Raw genomic sequence first — 18,392 nt, 5'->3', positions numbered from 1 at the left:
CCACAAAATTTCATTGAAATTCATTGAGAACTTTTGGAAATACTGTGCGGTATGATCCACATACGCCCCAAAATTTAATTCATTCTTCCTTGCCCCATGGCCCACCCTTCCACAAAATTTCATTGAAATTCATTGAAACCTTTTGGAAACATGGTGTGAAGAAACAAACAAATAATTCCGGATCACAACCAAAATCTAATCGATTGTTCATTGGGCCATACCCTATCCCTCCAAAAAATTTCATGAAAATCCGTTCATAACTTTTTCTGCAATCCTGCTAACAGGCAGACAGACAGACAAACCCACGCGGGGTAAAACATATACCTCCTGGAGGAGGTAAATAATAATAATAATAATAATAATAATAATAATAATGCTTGAATGCTGATATTTTTAAAATAAGCATCATGAGATAGACGCGTACTAATGTTTACATCACTATTTCTAAATAATAATAATAATAATAATGAAACTTAAAATGCAAATGCTAATACGAAGCTATGCGAGTGAACAAATCAGTTGGAGGTATGCGAGGCGAGAGGACAGAAGCAGTGATAAGGTGGACACATGTTGTACAGACAGCATCCCCAGTTATTTTGTACTCATCAAAATGTTACTGAAACACTGCGATATAGACTTGAAGAAGCACACAACACCCGTCACTGCTGGCATCACGCGGTTGCTATGGCGCAATACTTGTGGCAACTCTGGTAAACACTGTAGTTTTCGCGAACATGGAAGAAAATGGCTATGGTATTTTCTACACCTTCAGAGCAACATACTGTACACCTCTGACTATACAAATCAGGGAGTTACAGTATAGCAGGGCGGAAGTTGTGATAATGGTGGTAGTTATGGCACTTGTGGTAGGTGAGATAAGATCACTTGAGAAACGTGTGGGCAGGGTAACTGACTCACACAGACTGGCGAGCATGTGGTTGTGGCTGCTGACGGTGGAGGTGGGGAGGGGTGTGGTGGAGGTGGGGATGGAGGTGGGGATGAAGTAGGGGAGTGGGTCACCCGCCAACACACAGTGGTTGGCGGGCTGCCTGGCAGTGGTGGGAAGGTGGAAGTACAGGGACCCCCGGGCATGGCACCAAGAGAACGGAGACCCACGGACAAAGTAAAAAGGAAGGGATGCAAGTGCAACTTGAGCGAAGGCAGAATTAACCAGCAGTAAGTGCGGCTTGATTACAGGCGGAATGAACCAGTAATAAGTGCACGGTGGGTAGAGGCAGACTGTACCGGTTCATCGTAAGGTGCCAGGTATATGAAAGTATCGCGTGCTTCCCTCATTACAACAAAGGCTTTTTGTCATGGGACTGCCGTTCACAATCTGAGCATCTAACTGAAGTGTTCCACCTGCTAATTTTATGCATCTCCATCCCAGATGCATGGGGACGGCAAGACAAAGCAAGTGACTGGGTGGGAAGTACGCGAATCAGAGAGGAGGATAAGGAAACAAGGGGAGAGACATGAAGACAATGAGGAAAAGAAAGGAGGAAAATGGAGTGACAAGCAAGGAAAAAATATACAAGCAGAAAGAGGCAGTGCGGTAGGGAGGGAAGCAGGAAGATCAAAGGCGCAAGATACGAATGGACTAGGGAGGTGGGGAAAGCCAAAGGTAAGGTGCCGTAAACAGAGAATACAGGAGAGTAGATGGCAGGGTGGCAAAGAGGGAAGAATGAAAGAGAATAGAGAGGGAAAGGGAACAAGGAGGAAGACAGAGGCAGGAAAGAGACTGGGGGAACAGGACAGGAAGTAGGGGGTGAGGGATGGAGGGGAACAAGATGAGATGTAGGGCAGCAAGGGAGAATAGAAGGGAAATTGGCAAGTTAGAGAGAAAGAGAGAGAGAGAGAGAGAGAGAGAGAAAGCACAGGAATAGGGCTGGGTTGGTAATCATGTAGGTAAGCAGGTATTCAGGCAGGTAATCAGAAGACGAGAATGACTACGTATGTGAGTTAGTACGGAAACAGAAAGGGAGGTGTGTGTGTGTGTGTGTGTGTGTGTGTGTGTGTGTGTGTGTATATATATATATATATATATATATATATATATATATATATATATATATATATATATATATCAGAAGCACACATTACATGTGCGTATGTGCAAAATTTTTAACGCTCTTGCCAGGAATCGAACCTGGGACTTCTAGAATGAAACCAGGCACCATAAGCGTGATAAACGCTCTCTCTCTCTCTCTCTCTCTCTCTCTCTCTCTCTCTCTCTCTCCATACATACAGTTCATATATATATATATATATATATATATATATATATATATATATATATATATATATATATATATATATATATCAGAAGCACACATTACATGTGCGTAAGTATGTCCAAAATTTTTAACGCTCTTGCCAGGAATCGAACCTGGGACTTATAGAAAGAAACCAGGCACCATAAGCGTGATAAACGCTCTCTCTCTCTCTCTCTCTCTCTCTCTCTCTCTCTCTCTCTCCATACATACAGTTCATACATATGTGTGTGTGTGTAATTCACCGGGTCGGTCAGGATCACTTGATGGTCGTGATCGTCAGCTTTTACCCTCCCGGAAGGGAGCTGAGAGCTCATATAGTCCGATCTAAGGGCAAGGCTGTGACCTTCACACACGCACACACCCGTCCCCTTGCTCAAGGGGGACAGTAACCACCCACTTCGTCAGTGAAACTTTTCGCAACCTGAGCAAGGCGCGAACTCCCGTCCACCAGTTGGCAAGCGAGAGCGTTACCAATCGAACCTGGGACTTCTAGAAAGAAACCAGGCACCATAAGCGTGATAAACGCTCTCTCTCTCTCTCTCTCTCTCTCTCTCTCTCCATACATACAGTTCATACATATGTGTGTGTGTGTGCGTCTGTGTGTAAGTATGTGTGATTCACTACTCCGAGGTCCTACAATAACGCCTGTATATCCATTGTTAACCAACAGACTGAAATGAAACTCCGTACTTACAAGTACTTACAGTTCGTCAGTTGCAATGATCCAGTCATCATGCTGTACTCAGTAACTGACGATTTTTTTTCTCATAATTTCACTGAAGTATTTTTTTTTTTTTTTCCAGGCAGAGGTGTTTCCTTACAGGAAATGATTTATAAACAATCCTCGCTCCTCTGGCTAGCTAAAAAACCATTATTAGAGGGAATGCACCACCACAATGGATAAGTTGTACAGAAAACTGACTACTTTGGATCACCGGGTTAACCTGTGTTGAAGCAGTGAAAGAGACCGCCTTCAAACTTGGTGTTAATGCGGCTAAATTACAACGACGTGAAGACAGTAAGTACCAAGACTCACCTAAATCGCTTCATTAGTAACGAAAATGCTGAAATCTGAGGCCTCAGAGGAGTGATTCACCCAGTATATAAGAGCACTTCAAAATATGAGTATAAAACTTCTGTTTCATCATATCACGGCACACTGATAATGATACATAAATGAAGGTAGGTAGGTAGGAAGGAAGGCAGAAAGGTAGGTAAGTAGCAAGGTAGGTAAATAAGTAAGACACTAGAAAGAAGGGTAGGTAAGTAGATAGACAGATAGTAAAGCAGAGGGAGAACAGTGTAAATTGGTAGGTTGGTAGGCAGGTAGGTTAGTACGTGGGAAAGCAGAAAAATGTTTAATAGGCAGGTAGGTAGACAGACAGCACAGAGGAGAAAAAAAATGTAGATACCGCAGCAGAGGGAGAGACAGGTAAGTAGGCAGACAAGTGGGAAACTAGGATAGCAGAGGGAGAGGTAGGAAAGCATGAAGGTCGTCGGGAAGATAAGAAAGCAGTGAGACAGGTATAGACATACAGGAAATCAGACACCTAGGAAAGTAGGTAAAAAGGCAGGCAGGCAGACAAGAGAGGTAGGTAAGCAGGTAAGAAGTATGTCAGTGGAAAAATGGGTGACCAAGGAAGAGTAAGAGTGAAGACGGAGGGAAAGCTGAAGGTACAAGATGTGAATGTAAGAAGACTGAGGAAGCAGGGAGACAAAATGGCAGGAAACTAATGGCAGAAGTGAGAGACGATGATAAAGAAGAGAGAGAGAGAGAGAGAGAGAGAGAGAGAGAGCATACTACGTTACTCCTTTTCCTGTTTATCATGATTACGTGAGTGAGGTGAAGGTTAGCACGTCCTCTCTCTCTCTCTCTCTCTCTCTCTCTCTCTCTCTGTGGACGAATAGAAACAGAAAATGCATAGAACTGTAGACGGAATGGAAGAGATATCGTGACCCTAAACTTGCATCAGAATTACCGGTATATATATATATATATATATATATATATATATATATATATATATATATATATATATATATATATATATATATATATTGTTTAACTTTTTATTTCCTCGTGTGTGTGTGTGTGTGTGTGTGTGTGTACATGACGTATCTGCGTGAGTGTGCTTAAACATAAAAGCCTCGAGTTGACGTATCAATGAGGGCTACTATCACATTACTCTCTCTCTCTCTCTCTCTCTCCCCGACGCTATATAGTCTCACAAAACCCACAATAGTGTCAAGGTCAACAGTAGTAAATTTACGTCTCTTCCCTGACCCTCTCGTCCTCCTCACCACTTCGCACCCTCTTCCTCCCGTTTCATTCACCACTCTAATTATTTTCTTTGTATCGTATTCATATCATTTTCATCTCACAAATTGGTCGTCAATAGTGCTCTCTCTCTCTCTCTCTCTCTTCTCAGTTCCCTGTCAGTTTGTTTCAGCCTCTCCTGTCTTGAATACAATCGTCTTGCGTTACTAAGAATCAGACATGATCACAGTGAAGGCGTTATTCGTGCTTGTGCTCAAGCTTTCCTGAGTAATTGGTCCTGGTTTGCGTGTGCTTTTAGTCATCTGTTTTCATCGCCTGACAGCAGGGCTCACACGTATAAAGGACCTACCTTATTTACTAGAAAAAAAAGCCTCCATTAGCTAACTGTTATTACGGATCGCTTTGGTGGAAAGTGGTGGAAACCATCATCCACTCATTTGATGCAGTGTTACCTACTTCTTCCTCAACATTTCCTTTTCTGTCTGCCCTCCTTCATGTCACTTTTTATTAATCTTTTTCTACTTCAGGTGGCTCTACAGTGGGTCACAAGCCTAATGGTTACCTGTAACCCAGGATACCATTTACAACGCTGCGTGGTAACCATGTAACTAAATAGCGGGGCGATGTGGAGCCTACTACTTGTATGGTGCCTCTGTTAACCGGATGGAGAGACGCAAATGCGGTATCCATCCGAGAACCAAACTTCCATACTCTTCCCCAGGCCTCGCTATGGCGGACCGCTGCCTGACGCAAGGAGACGGTTCACCGCACGGGACGGTCCTGCTGGGGCAGTTGCTTGCCTGAAGCTGCACACCAGGGTTACTTAACAACAACAATGACAAAAACAACAAATCATTCTGCCTTTTGCATTTTTTGATTGTACTAATGACTGTAATATTACTGTACAGTGTTTGGTGGCTGTATGAGTGACGATATAAGTACAGACGATATTATAAACAATGTGCGCTTTAGCGAGCTTAATCATACGAGCCATCTTCAGTATTTCTTTATTTTGCCTTTATCTTTCGTGATCTGTTTCTTGCTTGACTCTTATCTTTCTTGGTTTGTTTCTTCTTTGGCTCCTCTTGCGTGGTTTAATTCTTCCTTGCGTGGTTTAATTCTTGCGTGGTTTATTTCTCCCTTGGCTCTTGTCTCGCATGGCTCATGTCTTGCTTGCATTTTATCTTACTTGGCTCTTGTTTTGCTTGGCTACTGTTTTGCATGATTTTTCTTGCTTGGCGCTTGTCTTGCAGGTCTCTTACCTTGCTTGGCTCTTCTGTCCATTTGTTCTTTCAACTGCTGCTTTCTCCCCCCTGCTCGACTCACTCCATGGTCAAGTGGTCTCGGGGTATACTTGTCCCCGGCTTTACTCATTCTGTGTCAACTGGTTCCTCTGCCACGTGAGATCTCTGTCAAGTGGTCTCCCAGTCCAGCCATTCCCTTAACAGTGTCGTACTCATGGTATACCCGTCACCATGGTCACCTTTACTAACTACTGTATAATCATGAATACTATCAAGCCCTCGACAAAATTACTTATAGGATATGTGACCACATTTAGAAAACACTACGTAATAGATTTTACATGCTAAAAGTAATTGACCGTCCTACAACAGTATCAGATTTTGCATACGAAAAGTGTTTGTCTGTCATATTATACATGTGTGCGGTAAAACTAATAAAGTATTATTAAATTGGTTGACATGACTGGGGCTTTGAAACCTCATTTACTACTGTTACGGTAAATGTGTACCACTTGCGTACGGTAGTTAGCTTATGCAGTGAGAGGCGCGTAATGAGTTGCCAGGTGTAGGCTAGTGAGAAAGACTTAGTACATCTGTTGTGGGGAGGTGGAGGTGTCACTATCAGCACTGGAGATAACATACGGGTAAACATGATTCTTTAGCTGTATCATCCACCCTCACGCTTAACCTGCTCCACTTTCATTGTATTCTTGCTTACCTCTCTTCCTCTATTTCCAGTCTACTTCTCATCTCTCCCTTTAATCAAGTCAAATCTCCTCATTCACTATATCCTTCACAATTCTCCTCTCCCTCTTCGTCTTCATGTTCGCATCATCTCTTTCAATCTCTCCTCCCCTCTCTCCCCAGTACAGCTTTCTACTCATTTCACGTTCCATGTCTCCAAAATTGTGTACTCTTTTCTCCCACTTCTCCACTTCCTCTTCTCTTCCTCTTTCCTCGTCCTTTCTGTCACTCACTCCTCTCTCCTTTCATTTCCTTGTCCTACTCTCCCCCCCCCCCCAACTCCCTTGTTATCTTCAAGGGAGTGGGGGGGGGGTAAAGTCAAGTATAGGGGTAACTGTGTCAAAGAGTCTGAACGGTGATTATGTAAGCCACTATGTGGTAACAGTATATCAGTCTGTAAGGGGTCCATAGCAGAATCAGCCCATCTCTTCAGAGGGAGAGTGACAGCCAGAAATAACCTCTCCTAATGCTGCCAAAGCACGAATCAGGAAGGCGTGTGGTGATAGTAGTGCATATGAATGCCAGCACAACTGGCTGTGTTTGTGAGTGTCTGAGTCCATTATGTCATCTACATGAATCGAGAGCATGCGAACATATTCTTGCAAATGAAGAGACATATTACAAGCATTTACTTGCGGGGTCATTTGGGTTCGACTCCAGACTCAGGGTATACGCTGATCTGGAGGCGGAGTCAGCAATCACACAGCCATCGTGGGTCCACGGTACGAATATGTATCGCACTACACTTTCGGGACAGCAGTGTTTGTATATGGTACCAGTATTGTATAGTATCACGAACGAGGCGGCCAGATTACATCCTAAATATGTACATACTGACAGTACCGATTACGAAATATCAAGCACGCGACATATGTATAGTATCTTTATGAAACCAAGTTTTAAAAGGCAGGGCAGAACCATTTGGAGTTCTACAACTGCCACCGCCCTTGGTGTCAGATTGTTTCGTGCGAAGTAGACGCTGATTCCTTTCCTCTCACAACATCGTTTCTTTCCTCCCTCGCCTCTGAAGAGAGTCGTCATGCATATTGCCTCTTATATTCCTCCCTCTCCCATATTATATTTCTCCCTTCCTCCCCCCCGTCCCTCCCTCCTTTACGCGTATTAACACCCTCCCTCCCTCCCTCCCTTCTTCCGTATCCTCTCGTATTATGCCCTCATCCTTCCTTACCCTCCCCCCCCCACTCTCTCTGACACTACTCCTTCCCTCCTGCTGTTATTCGTACTTCTTTGTGTTTGTGACGTCTCTCCCGTCACTTCACCCTTTCCCCCCTCCTGCCACTTCCCTCCTATTATCCTTCTTTCACTCCTCTCTCTTTCTCTCCGCTCACTCTTCTTTTCCTTCCTCACCTTCCATTTTCCTTCATCATTCCTCGTTCCGATGTTACAGATGCGTTTAAAATACTCTGAAGATGGAAGACCGCCAGAGTGATTAATGTATGCTGACGTTTACAACTGACCCGAAACACTATACACTGTGTGCTTGGAGTGTACCTCTTCTCTCCCATAACGTTTTATATAGTTCATTATTTCTACCACCAGATAATATTATTCAAATTTGGACAAAGTTCTCGAACTACATGAATGAAATATTGTCTTCATTAACTCCTTCACAACATGACGTCTGTCCTAAGTTGAGTACAGTCATAAGGAAGCAGCAAGAATTTAATGCAAAAAAATACGTCATAAGTTGCAGTGTTCACGCTTCACGGTCACCAATGGCGGTAAACAAGTGCCAAGTTTCTGTGTGTGTGTGTGTGTGTGTGTGTGTGTGTGTGTGTGTGTGTGTGTGTGTGTGTGTGTGTGTGTGTGTGTGTGTGTGTGTGTGTGTGTGTGTGTTTCCTGTTATACTCTACAGGTTGCCAGTACCAGTGATTGCACAAATTTCACTGTCACCATTTTTTAGATGTTTATTTTCTCTTGCCTACTGGGAGTTACTTCACAAAGAGGCCACCCTGAATGATTTTCAGTACATTCTGCTAGCAATACATGCATTCCATTTGACACCTAAGCAAGGAAAAAAAAATCAACATATCTACGGGCCTACCTACATGTCAAACGCACCATTATAATGAAAGAAAAGCGTTCGGGAGCCGAATGCTGATCGCCCGCCAGAATATGCTGTTGGCCAGGTTACAAGCGCGGCCACCCCCGGGGACGCTAGGGAGAGGAGGCCCTCCAGGGAGGCCGGATGGTGGTGTCCTTCCCTAGGAGGGGGTGGCAGGGGCGGAAGATTTTGGCCATATCTTGATACCCTGAAAGTTTCATGTTGATAGCTCAAGTCGTTCGTGAGATATAAGCTAATGGAGCTAATGGCTGGCAATAAAAACTAGTTGGGCTTTGGCAGCCATTTTGGTGACCTTGATCTTTACCCCAACTGCCCATTTTCGAACTCATCCAAGATTTTGGCCATCTCTTGATACCCTCAAGGTTTCATGTTGATAGCTCAAGCTATTCATGATATAATGGAAACACACACACACACACACACACACACACACACACACACACACACACACACACACACACACACACACGGGCAAAAACATTATCGCTCCGAACTGGTAAGGCGGGCGATAAACATTATCGTTCCGCCGTGATAAAGGCCGGCGATAATAATGCTTCCCCCCTTAAAAAATAAAAAATAAAAATAAAAAAATAAAAAATCCTGCCACAGCTCTGTGATTCAGTCTTTCCTTCCACTGATGAGTCTGTTTCTTGAGAACATCTCTATTAGGTGACACCTCCAAGCCAACAACGTATGTACACATAACACAGGCCTGCTCTGACTAGGGTCATTAACATTTTTGTTTATCGTAATGGACGAATTTTGGTGTTTTAATCTGATTAAAGCTTAACGATGTAACTGTGGGATATCTTGAACAGCATCATACACTGCAGACCTCCCTCCTGTCTTGGTGGCTGACGGTTTAGTACCCTGCGATTATAAGCTGAATTTTAGCCACTGGTTTTGACATGAACCTGATACATCATGTATTACACTGCGTGTTTTAATGTACCGGTACTATACATATGTATACTATCAACACAATCAATAACATAACAGCTTGGTCACGTCCTGCCAGTGTGAAGTATTGTAACACAATGTACTGGTGAAGATATTAGATTTACTCTCCGTCTCACTAAGTTTAAAGCTTTACTCCAAAATATGAGCCAGAGGCATAGAGAAAGCTTTAAAGACTCTTTCACAGCCTTCGCTTCTATTATTCCTCCGTCGTTCCTGACCTTTGAGCACTTCTACCTTTTCTTTTCCACTTCTCCTTCCACATCCCCACATCGTCCTTCATTCCTACCCTTTCCTCTTCATTCTCCTTCCACAACCACGGCCCTTATCTCTCCCCCTCTCCATACGCTTTCCGTAGCCCTCTCTCCTAGCCTCTGCCACCTCCACCGTCGCCTTTCCTCCCTTCTCTTCTTCCCCATTCCTTCCTCTCCCATTCGTTTTTCCTCTCTTTCATGACCCCTTCCGTTTAATTTCATCCCTCTCCTCTCCGTTCACCAACTACTTCTCTTTTCTCTACCCTCTTATGCACCTGTGCGGTATGTAATTTATATAAACATCAACTTAAATCCTGCATATACTCTAGGACAAACTTTCGCCTACTATTCCACTGCGTCAACTTCATCCTTAGTAAATGTTCGTCACCTTCCTCCTTGACTCATCTACGGCAAAAGAAACATACAATCGCTTCCACTTATAAAATCAATACTACTGGGATCGCTGTGTTGGAGTCTTATGTGACGATGGTGTATCTGTTTACGTCTAACGTCTACTATGTAGGAAAAAAAACTCTTATTGTGATGAGATCACAAGAGACATTAGTGGTAAACAACTATAACGGTGCCACATAAGATCCTCAACACACAAGTCTTTGTAGTTCTTAGAAGTGGAGGCGATTGTGCAAAGCCTCTCTCAGTTTAGGATAATCAACAGAAATGGAAAGTCAGAAAGGTCAACTTTCGTCTCCAACTGTAGGTGATATGTAGCTGTACTCGTCTCAATATTCTGTATCTAAATCTGAATCTACCCTTCCCCTTCTTCCTTCCTCAATTCTCCCCTTCCCCTTTCCCTCTTCCCTCGCTTCTAACCCCCCCCCCTCCTCCTCTTTCTCCTGTCCTCTTCCATCCTTTATGCGACCTTTCTCTCTTCTGCATTTCTTATTTCATTTTCTCTCTCGTTTCTTCTTCTATCCTTCGTCATACTGTCTTCACTTCCTTCAATCTTTCCATTTTCGTCTTCTCCTCTGCCGTTCCCTGGCTGTGTGTGTGTGTGTGTTTTCTTTTTTGGTGTGTGTGTTTGTTTGTTTGTTTGTGTGTGTGTGTGTGTGTGTGTGTGTATGTGTGTGTTGGGGTGGCAGGTTTTGTGTAGGCACGTCTCTCACAAAACATGTTTACGGTGAGGCATTGTTGTCGTCTAAGTTAGGTCTCTCTCTCTCTCTCTCTCTCTCTCTCTCTCTCTCTCTCTCCTTGTTCAGTTCAGTAATTCTACTATTAGCCTTACTTGCATTATCGTGCTTACCCCCAGGCTTTTCTTCTCCCTCTATATATACTCCTTTTCCTCATCGCCTAACATCACTTTTTCTCTTGTCTCTCCCACTGTTGTTTTCTCTACCTCTTGCTGTCCTTGAGGTTCATATTTCTCTATTCTTTCTTTTAGTTCCTTCTTTCTCTTCCTTTTCTTTTTTTTCTTTTCTTTTTTTCTTTTTACTACAAACAACGTCTCACATAGCTCTTCCAATCTCGCTATATCTCCCTCCGTGCTCGCCTCTCCCCTTTCCTCTGGAATTACATCACTTCCTCTTTTCCATGCTGAGGCCGGATTCAATAATAACCTTACGATCATCTCCCTACCGTAACTCTAATTTTGATCTACGAACAAGAAACATGGGAAGTTTCAGCAGTTTCCTTTCTTTCATATTTGTGTGTATATATATATATATATATATATATATATATATATATATATATATATATATATATATATATATATACTGTATACGATACTTTCCTTCTTGTGACGAAAGGCTTAATGAAACAGGAAATACAAGTCAGGTAAAAGCCTCCTGTCTCCCTGTCCTGTCTGCTTATCAAAATCTAAGTTAGGAAACTGATCATTAGCCAGCTCCATGCTGCCCTTATTGTCAGTCGCATTTTCTTTTTTGATTTTCTTGTATTCTTTCTTTCTTGTTTTGTTGTGGCAGGCACTTCTACCCTTCAGAATTAACCGATTCCGACCAAACTTGGATACAACGACCAGCCTATGACCTAGTTGTGTCAACAAGGTTTTGGTTCCTACGCAAAAACCTGTTGCCTAGCAACGACCACAAACCAGCTTTTTTTCGTACTTTTCATGTTTTGAGCTGTAGAAGCATTATTAATAGACATAGAATGCTCTGGCTTCTTTAGGCGTAATCTTGAGGTCATTCCCTTACGGAAGTGTGCCATCCATTTCTCTCCTCTCTCCTCTAGTTTTTGAAAGACAAACCTGCAAAGACTACACCGATTTTCAAAAATGCCTCCCTAGTTCACCAGCGGCTTGATGGAACTGAATGAAAGTTTGCATGCTTATAGACACTGACTAGTATTACAACTTCCTACGGTACACCTATGTGCTACATTGGCCAGGTTAGGAGTCAGAAGTCGTCAAAGGCGAAAATGGTGAAAATAGCTAAAATCACGCCTACACTTGTGCAAAATGCTAAGGCTTTAAAGATGATTAAGCCAATGCCATGATTCTTGGGTGGAAAGTCGCACTGGAGTACCTCCACATAAAAACGGCGTTTAGTGTCGAAACTCACTTCCAGTCACTGGCAATGCCACCTTGAAGTTGTACCTCTGGCGGGCCATTCCATGAATTTCAGGTTCCCTAGTTCCACAGTGGGAGGATGGAATCGAATGAAACCCTGCATGCTTATAGACGTTAATGAGTACTATAAGTGTGCTTCATACATGCATGACCTATATCTGCCAGGTCAGGGGTCAAAGATCATCAAGTGCAGAAAATATGAAAAGCGCTAAAATGACGACCTTGCTCATGAGAAATGCTATGGTTCCAAAGATTAATAAGCCAGGGCTATGACTGTTGGGTGGAATGTTGCACTGGAGGACCTCCATATAGAAGTGGCTTTTAGTGTCGAAAATTACTGCCAGTCACTGACGAAGCTTGGTCCACTTAGAGCTGGCCATCGTCACCTGCTGGCTTGTTTGTTTGTTTGTGGCTCCGGTTCCATGTTTTCTTCCTGCCAACCTTCCCTCCATGTGCATCTGGTTGCCCTGGTGAGCCAGGCCAGCATATACCAACCACATTAACCACTGAACACCGGCCATCAATGTCTCAATAGTGTTGCCATGACACCCACTCCCCACTGCACACGCATGCCTCCACATACACCAGTTGTCACACCACTCATGAGGCGATATGTGAACTGCAACATAATACATAAGACAGTCCGTACACAACTGGTTACCTAGCCTACACTTGCACATGGCAACTCCTGCAGGAAATAACCCACAAAATGATCGAGTACAGCAGGGCCAGTGTGAGGCAAACAAAACATTACCCTCCCTCTACAGTACGGTGCCATGATATATCACAAGCCCGCTGGATATGGTCCTATATATTTATTTATTTATTTTTTTGCTGAAATAATATCTGTATGTCATTTTTAAACAAAATATCTTTGGTTGCAAATTTTCCTTTCATAACTAGGGTATGAGGGGGCAAGAGAAGTTTGTATTGTCGTGTGCAAGAGATGGAAGGAGAATATAAGAGAGTATGGATCCGTCGGCTCAAGGACTGCTGTGTGGGTAAGATTGAAAGTTGAACTACAAATGTGTGTGTGTGTGTGTGTGTGTGTGTGTGTGTGTGTGTGTGTGTGTGTGTGTGTGTGTGTGTGTGTGTGTGTGTGTGTGTGTGTGTGTGTGTGTGTGTGTGTGTGTGTGTGTGTGTGTGTGTGTGTGTGTGTGTGTGTGTGTGTGTGTGTGTGTGTGTGTGTGTGTGTGTGTGTGTGTGTGTGTGTGTGTGTGTGTGTGTGTGTGTGTGTGTGTGTGTGTGTGTGTGTGTGTGTGTGTGTGTGTGTGTGTGTGTGTGTGTGTGTGTGTGTGTGTGTGTGTGTGTGTGTGTGTGTGTGTGTGTGTGTGTGTGTGTGTGTGTGTGTGTGTGCACCAACGCAAGATGGGTCAAGCAGAGTGAAAGAAGAGTTCTGGACAAAATTAATGTGGAAGTGTGCATGGAAAAGTTTGAAAGGAAAGAGAGTGTTTTTTATTGGCGATATGAATGGGAAAATTGGAAATGTGAAGGTGGATGGAGCAGCTGGTGAGTGAGATGTGCCTGCAGAAGTGGATGAGAATCACAGTGCTCTAGTGGACATTCGTGCAGGGAGGGGGTTGGTGATAGCCAATACTCTCTTTAGACACAAAATGATCCACAGGTATATGTGGTGAGTGATGAGAAGGGAGGGTGGTAAACTGGATGAATGGAAGGCAATAATTCATTATGTATGTGTGGATGAAAGAATGAGGCGTGTAAAGGATGCAAGAGCATACAGAGGTTGGGGGAGTGGACTTTCCGACCACCACTTGGTGGTGGTGACAGTCAAGGTTCAAATGAAATGGAGGTGGAGGAGAAGGGAAGGACAGGAGGAAGTAGTCCATACAAGGAGGGTGGAAAGGTTACAAGAGGATGGGAAAAGGCTGAATATAAGACAGACGTGGAGGAGTGATTGGGTAGGCTACAAATGATTTAGAGCAGATGGGGGACACGGAAGATGTGTGGAAGATATTCACGGAGGAAATCTGTGTAGCATGTGAGGTGGTGTGTGGGGTGAAGAGAAGACGCAAGGGAATGCCAGGAAAAGAATGGTAGAAGGAAGAGGTGAGAGAGGCTGTGGTGCAAAAGAAGTAGGAATATAGTGAGTGGATGAGAAACAAGAGCGTGGAGTAAATTGAGAGACAAAATAGATATATATGTAGAAAGGATGTGAGAGGTGAAAAGATTAGTAACAAAGAGTATGAAAAGAGCAGATAAGGAATATGGAAGGACTTTGAGCATAAAGTTGAGGGAATGTAAGACAATGTTCTGTAAAGAGGTAAAGACAGTTAGACTGGGTGATAAAGAACTAAGTCTGGGAGTGAAAGATAAAAATGGCAGATTGCTAGTGGAGAGGATAGAAAAAGTGAGCAGAAGGAGAGAACTCTTTAAGGTACTGTTGAACATAGAAAATGAAAGTAATGCGTGTATATGTGGCTGGAGAATGGCTGGGAGGAGGAGGGAAGTGAGAAGACAGGAAGAAATCAGTAGGATGGAAGTTGTGGAAGCAATGAAGAAAGTCAAAATGAGGAAAGCCCCAGGAATTGGTGGAGTGTGTGGTGAAATGCTGAAGCATGGGGGAGAGACAGTAACAGAATGGATATGGAGGATGTGCAGATTGACCTGGGAGGAAGATAGAGTCCCGGAGGATTGGAAGTCAGGTATAATAATTTCCCTGTACAAAGGAACAGCGGAAAAAAAAAAAGTGTGGTAATTAAAGGGGCATTTGTCTTCCTAGCATAATAGGAAAAGTATATGGTAGGATACTTACTGACCGAGTTAGGAAAATAACAACAATTAGTTAGAGAAGAACATGGGGGTCTTAGGAAGGAAGAGGTTGTGTAGATCAGATATTCATTCTTAGGTCTTTAGTGGAAAAGTTTATAGAGAAGGGAAAGAAGTTGTATGCAGCCTTCATGGATTTAGAGAAAGCATATGACACGGTGGATAGACAAAGAATGTGGAAGTATTAAGGATATATGAGTGCATGGGAAGTTGTTGAATGCCGTGAAGAGTATGTATGAGAGTGCTAAGACTGAAGTGCGTGTGGATAATGAACTGAATGAATTTTTCTCTCTGAATGCTGGACTGAAATAGGTATGTGTCATGTCCGCATGGTTGTTCGATATGTATATGGATGGGGTTATAAGAGAGATACACGGTAGAGAAGTGGATGTTGAAGCAACCTTGGTGAGAGAAGATAGTGTCTGGAAACTCCCTGTACTGTTGTTTGCAGGTGATACTGTATTGTTAAGTGATGACGAAGAGGAACTATAAGGCTTGATGACTGAGTCTTGGAGTGTGTGTAAGAAACGGAATCTAAAGGTGAATGTAGGGAGGAGTAAAGTTATGGTCTCTGAGAGAAATCGTCACTGAATGTACACTGAGGCTGGATGATGGGGAAATGCCGAATGTGAGTGCATTTAAGTACTTGGGCAGTGTGATGAGTAAAGATGGAAGTTTAGAGGGTGAAGTGCTTGAAAGGGTACAGTAGGGAAGAAAGGATGCTAGTTCTTTGAAAGCAGTAATAAGGAACAGGGAAGTGAGCATGGAAGTAAAAAAGTCGCTGCATGACAGTATTGTGATGCCAGCTCTAACGTATGGAAGAGAAACTTGAACCTTGTTGGAAGGACACAAGTCAAGAGTGAGAGCAGTGGAAATGAGTTATTTCAGAGAAGCATGTGGAGTTACATGGAGAGACAGACTGACAAATGAGGAAGTGAAGGAGCGTTGTGGTGTGGATGTGGATGTGATAGGATGCGTTAAGAGGAATACACTGAGGTGGTCTAGCCATGTGAAGAGGATGGAGAACGACAGACTAACGAGGAGGGTGTATGTGAGTGAGGTGGAGGGGGGAGAGGGAGGGAGAAGCCGAGGATGAGATGAAGGGATGGAGTGGAGAAGGATATGAGAGAGGGGTGTGTGAGCTGGGAGCAAGGCAATGGAGTGGAAGAAGGTGATTTGTTTGTGGCCACCCCTTACGGAATTGAGGTGTCTGGCAATAGACAGATGGAAAGAATTAGGGTATTATCAAGTTCTTTGTGGAAAAGACGTCACATATTATCTCAAATGAAACTCAGAAATAACATCTTAAACAACTAATTTTTTGTCACCTAATCACTCATAGTTCCTCAAAACGTTGCACTTCATGGGATTTTGAGTGTCTTAGGTAAAATAAATTATGTATACCAAATGACTGCTAATTTGAACATCATCATTTTATCATTAAGATATATATATATATATATATATGTGTGTGTGTGTGTGTGTGTGTGTGTGTGTGTGTGTGTGTGTGTGTGTGTGTGTGTGTGTGTGTGTGTGTGTGTGTGTGTGTGTGTGACCTTTTTTTCTGGGGGAAGGGGGGTTTGGGACTGCGTCAGGAGGCGCGGCACTCAGTGTCTGATACACGGGAGGTCCAGGGAGCTCTGATCTCTGTTTTTTGGCTGTGTCATCACTAACTTTAGACCGCTACAGAAAAATTTACTATTTTGCCTTCTGTGAGTACACTGTCCAAAATTCTTATCACTGACTGAGGAACTGTCATATTTATCGTGTTGCCTTTGAAAAATCATGCCATCATATCCAATGACTGAAAATTATAGCTGACTGATATGACAGACCTGACCTGTCATGGATGGTTTAAATGGGATCTAGATTGACTGAAACAGGCTTGACATGATCTGCCTGGGTCTAAGCATGACTGTAGTGATGGATAGGTGAATGGCTCTAGACTTGCCAGAATTAATCATACTAGACCTGAATGATTCCGATATGATCTTACTGCCTGAACAGATGCAGACAACTTTCCTGGATCTAAAAATGGCTAAACTGGCCTGAGATGACATGGCTGAGTTGAAATGGATGCAAAGGGCCTGACCAGACCTAAAGTGGCAATGATGAAGCTAACTGCCCTTGCACAGTCCTGAATTGACCTAACTGGGCCAAAACTAGTGATGTGCCCTGATGGATCTACAATGGACTGAGTGATCCTAAATTAACCTCGTTGGTGCTTCATGACGTGAGGCTAACTAGGCAAGATTGGACGTGAAAATGCCTGAATGGACTCAACTGGATGTAACAGCGCTGAACAGATTTTAATTTGACCAAAACTGACCAGAGTAGACGTAATCCCTTGCCTTGAATCTGGTAACATTTTGTTTCCCTTTAGTCTATGCTTGCGACTTCATAACGTCTTTATTCAGTTTAGGGGATTGCTTTGGAAATGCAACAGATACAGCCGTCAAGTCCTTTAATGTCAGAACCTAAGAATTTCGTTGAAATAACCCGTCCGGTGGTAGCTTGATTAAAATGAAAAATACATACTGGACTGAAAGGGTTGACTTTAGAAACAGGCATAAATAGCTCTGAGTCTGAGCCTGGCTGAAAACTACGTGAAAGAATGAATGTGACAGAAGCTGATAGGAAGTGACTCGTACATGAACCTGAATTAAATTGAAATAACGTCCACCGACCACTGGACTGATTCATTCCTATTTAAGCCACGTTAGAAAACAATGGTCCTTTTAAACTGCTATTCTGGTGGTCAGGCTGACTGGAGATTTTACCAGCTGACTATGCCAGCTGACACAGGTATGCTGTCGACGAATGCGCGTTTTTCTCGCTTGTCAGATGCAATGAATCACACTTTTTTACTCTGCGTCCTCATCACCGTCTCCCCATCGCATCAGTACTACGGTCACAACGTGGCACAAGTGGCTGAAGGCTTGTCACTCCCTTCTGTTCACTCTGCCAGCAATCCAAAATTCATCACACTTCGCCAGTCCTTTCTTCAGAAGTATAATAAAGCAACAGTTTGTGGTGCCGCCTGGGTTGGTACAATGGGTGCTCCTGGAAGAGGCTGTTTCGTACACTAAGCACTTCCTTCAACCAACTGACAACAGCGTACAGAGGATATTTACACTCCGAGCCGCCATAAGTCGTTCACCACATAAATATCACAACACAAAAATGCAGTTATATTTACTAAAGATGGTTTAATTATG

The 18,392-nt window shown here is 43.2% G+C and overlaps 1 protein-coding gene across 5 annotated transcripts in view; it reads right to left on the bottom strand.

Moving 5' to 3' along the window:
* Positions 1 to 18,392, bottom strand: part of LOC145412565 (putative monocarboxylate transporter 5) — a 473,562-nt gene that overhangs the window by 377,074 nt on the left and 78,096 nt on the right. Inside the window, exon 1 of one of the 5 annotated variants that reach the window (XM_080282470.1) lies at positions 862 to 914. The exons of the other annotated variants lie outside the window; for them this stretch is intronic. The gene's annotated coding sequence lies outside the window, so the exon portion shown is untranslated. Of the gene's footprint in view, positions 1 to 861; positions 915 to 18,392 lie in introns of those variants that run through there. 5 annotated transcript variants of the gene reach the window in all.

Source organism: Coenobita brevimanus, chromosome 93 (assembly GCF_032717465.1).
Source record: "Coenobita brevimanus isolate Jiangsu-jjx chromosome 93, ASM3271746v2, whole genome shotgun sequence".
NCBI classification, from domain to species: domain Eukaryota; kingdom Metazoa; phylum Arthropoda; class Malacostraca; order Decapoda; family Coenobitidae; genus Coenobita; species Coenobita brevimanus.
Note: the sequence above shows the minus strand (reverse complement) of the source record. Positions and strands in the feature narration are given on the sequence as shown.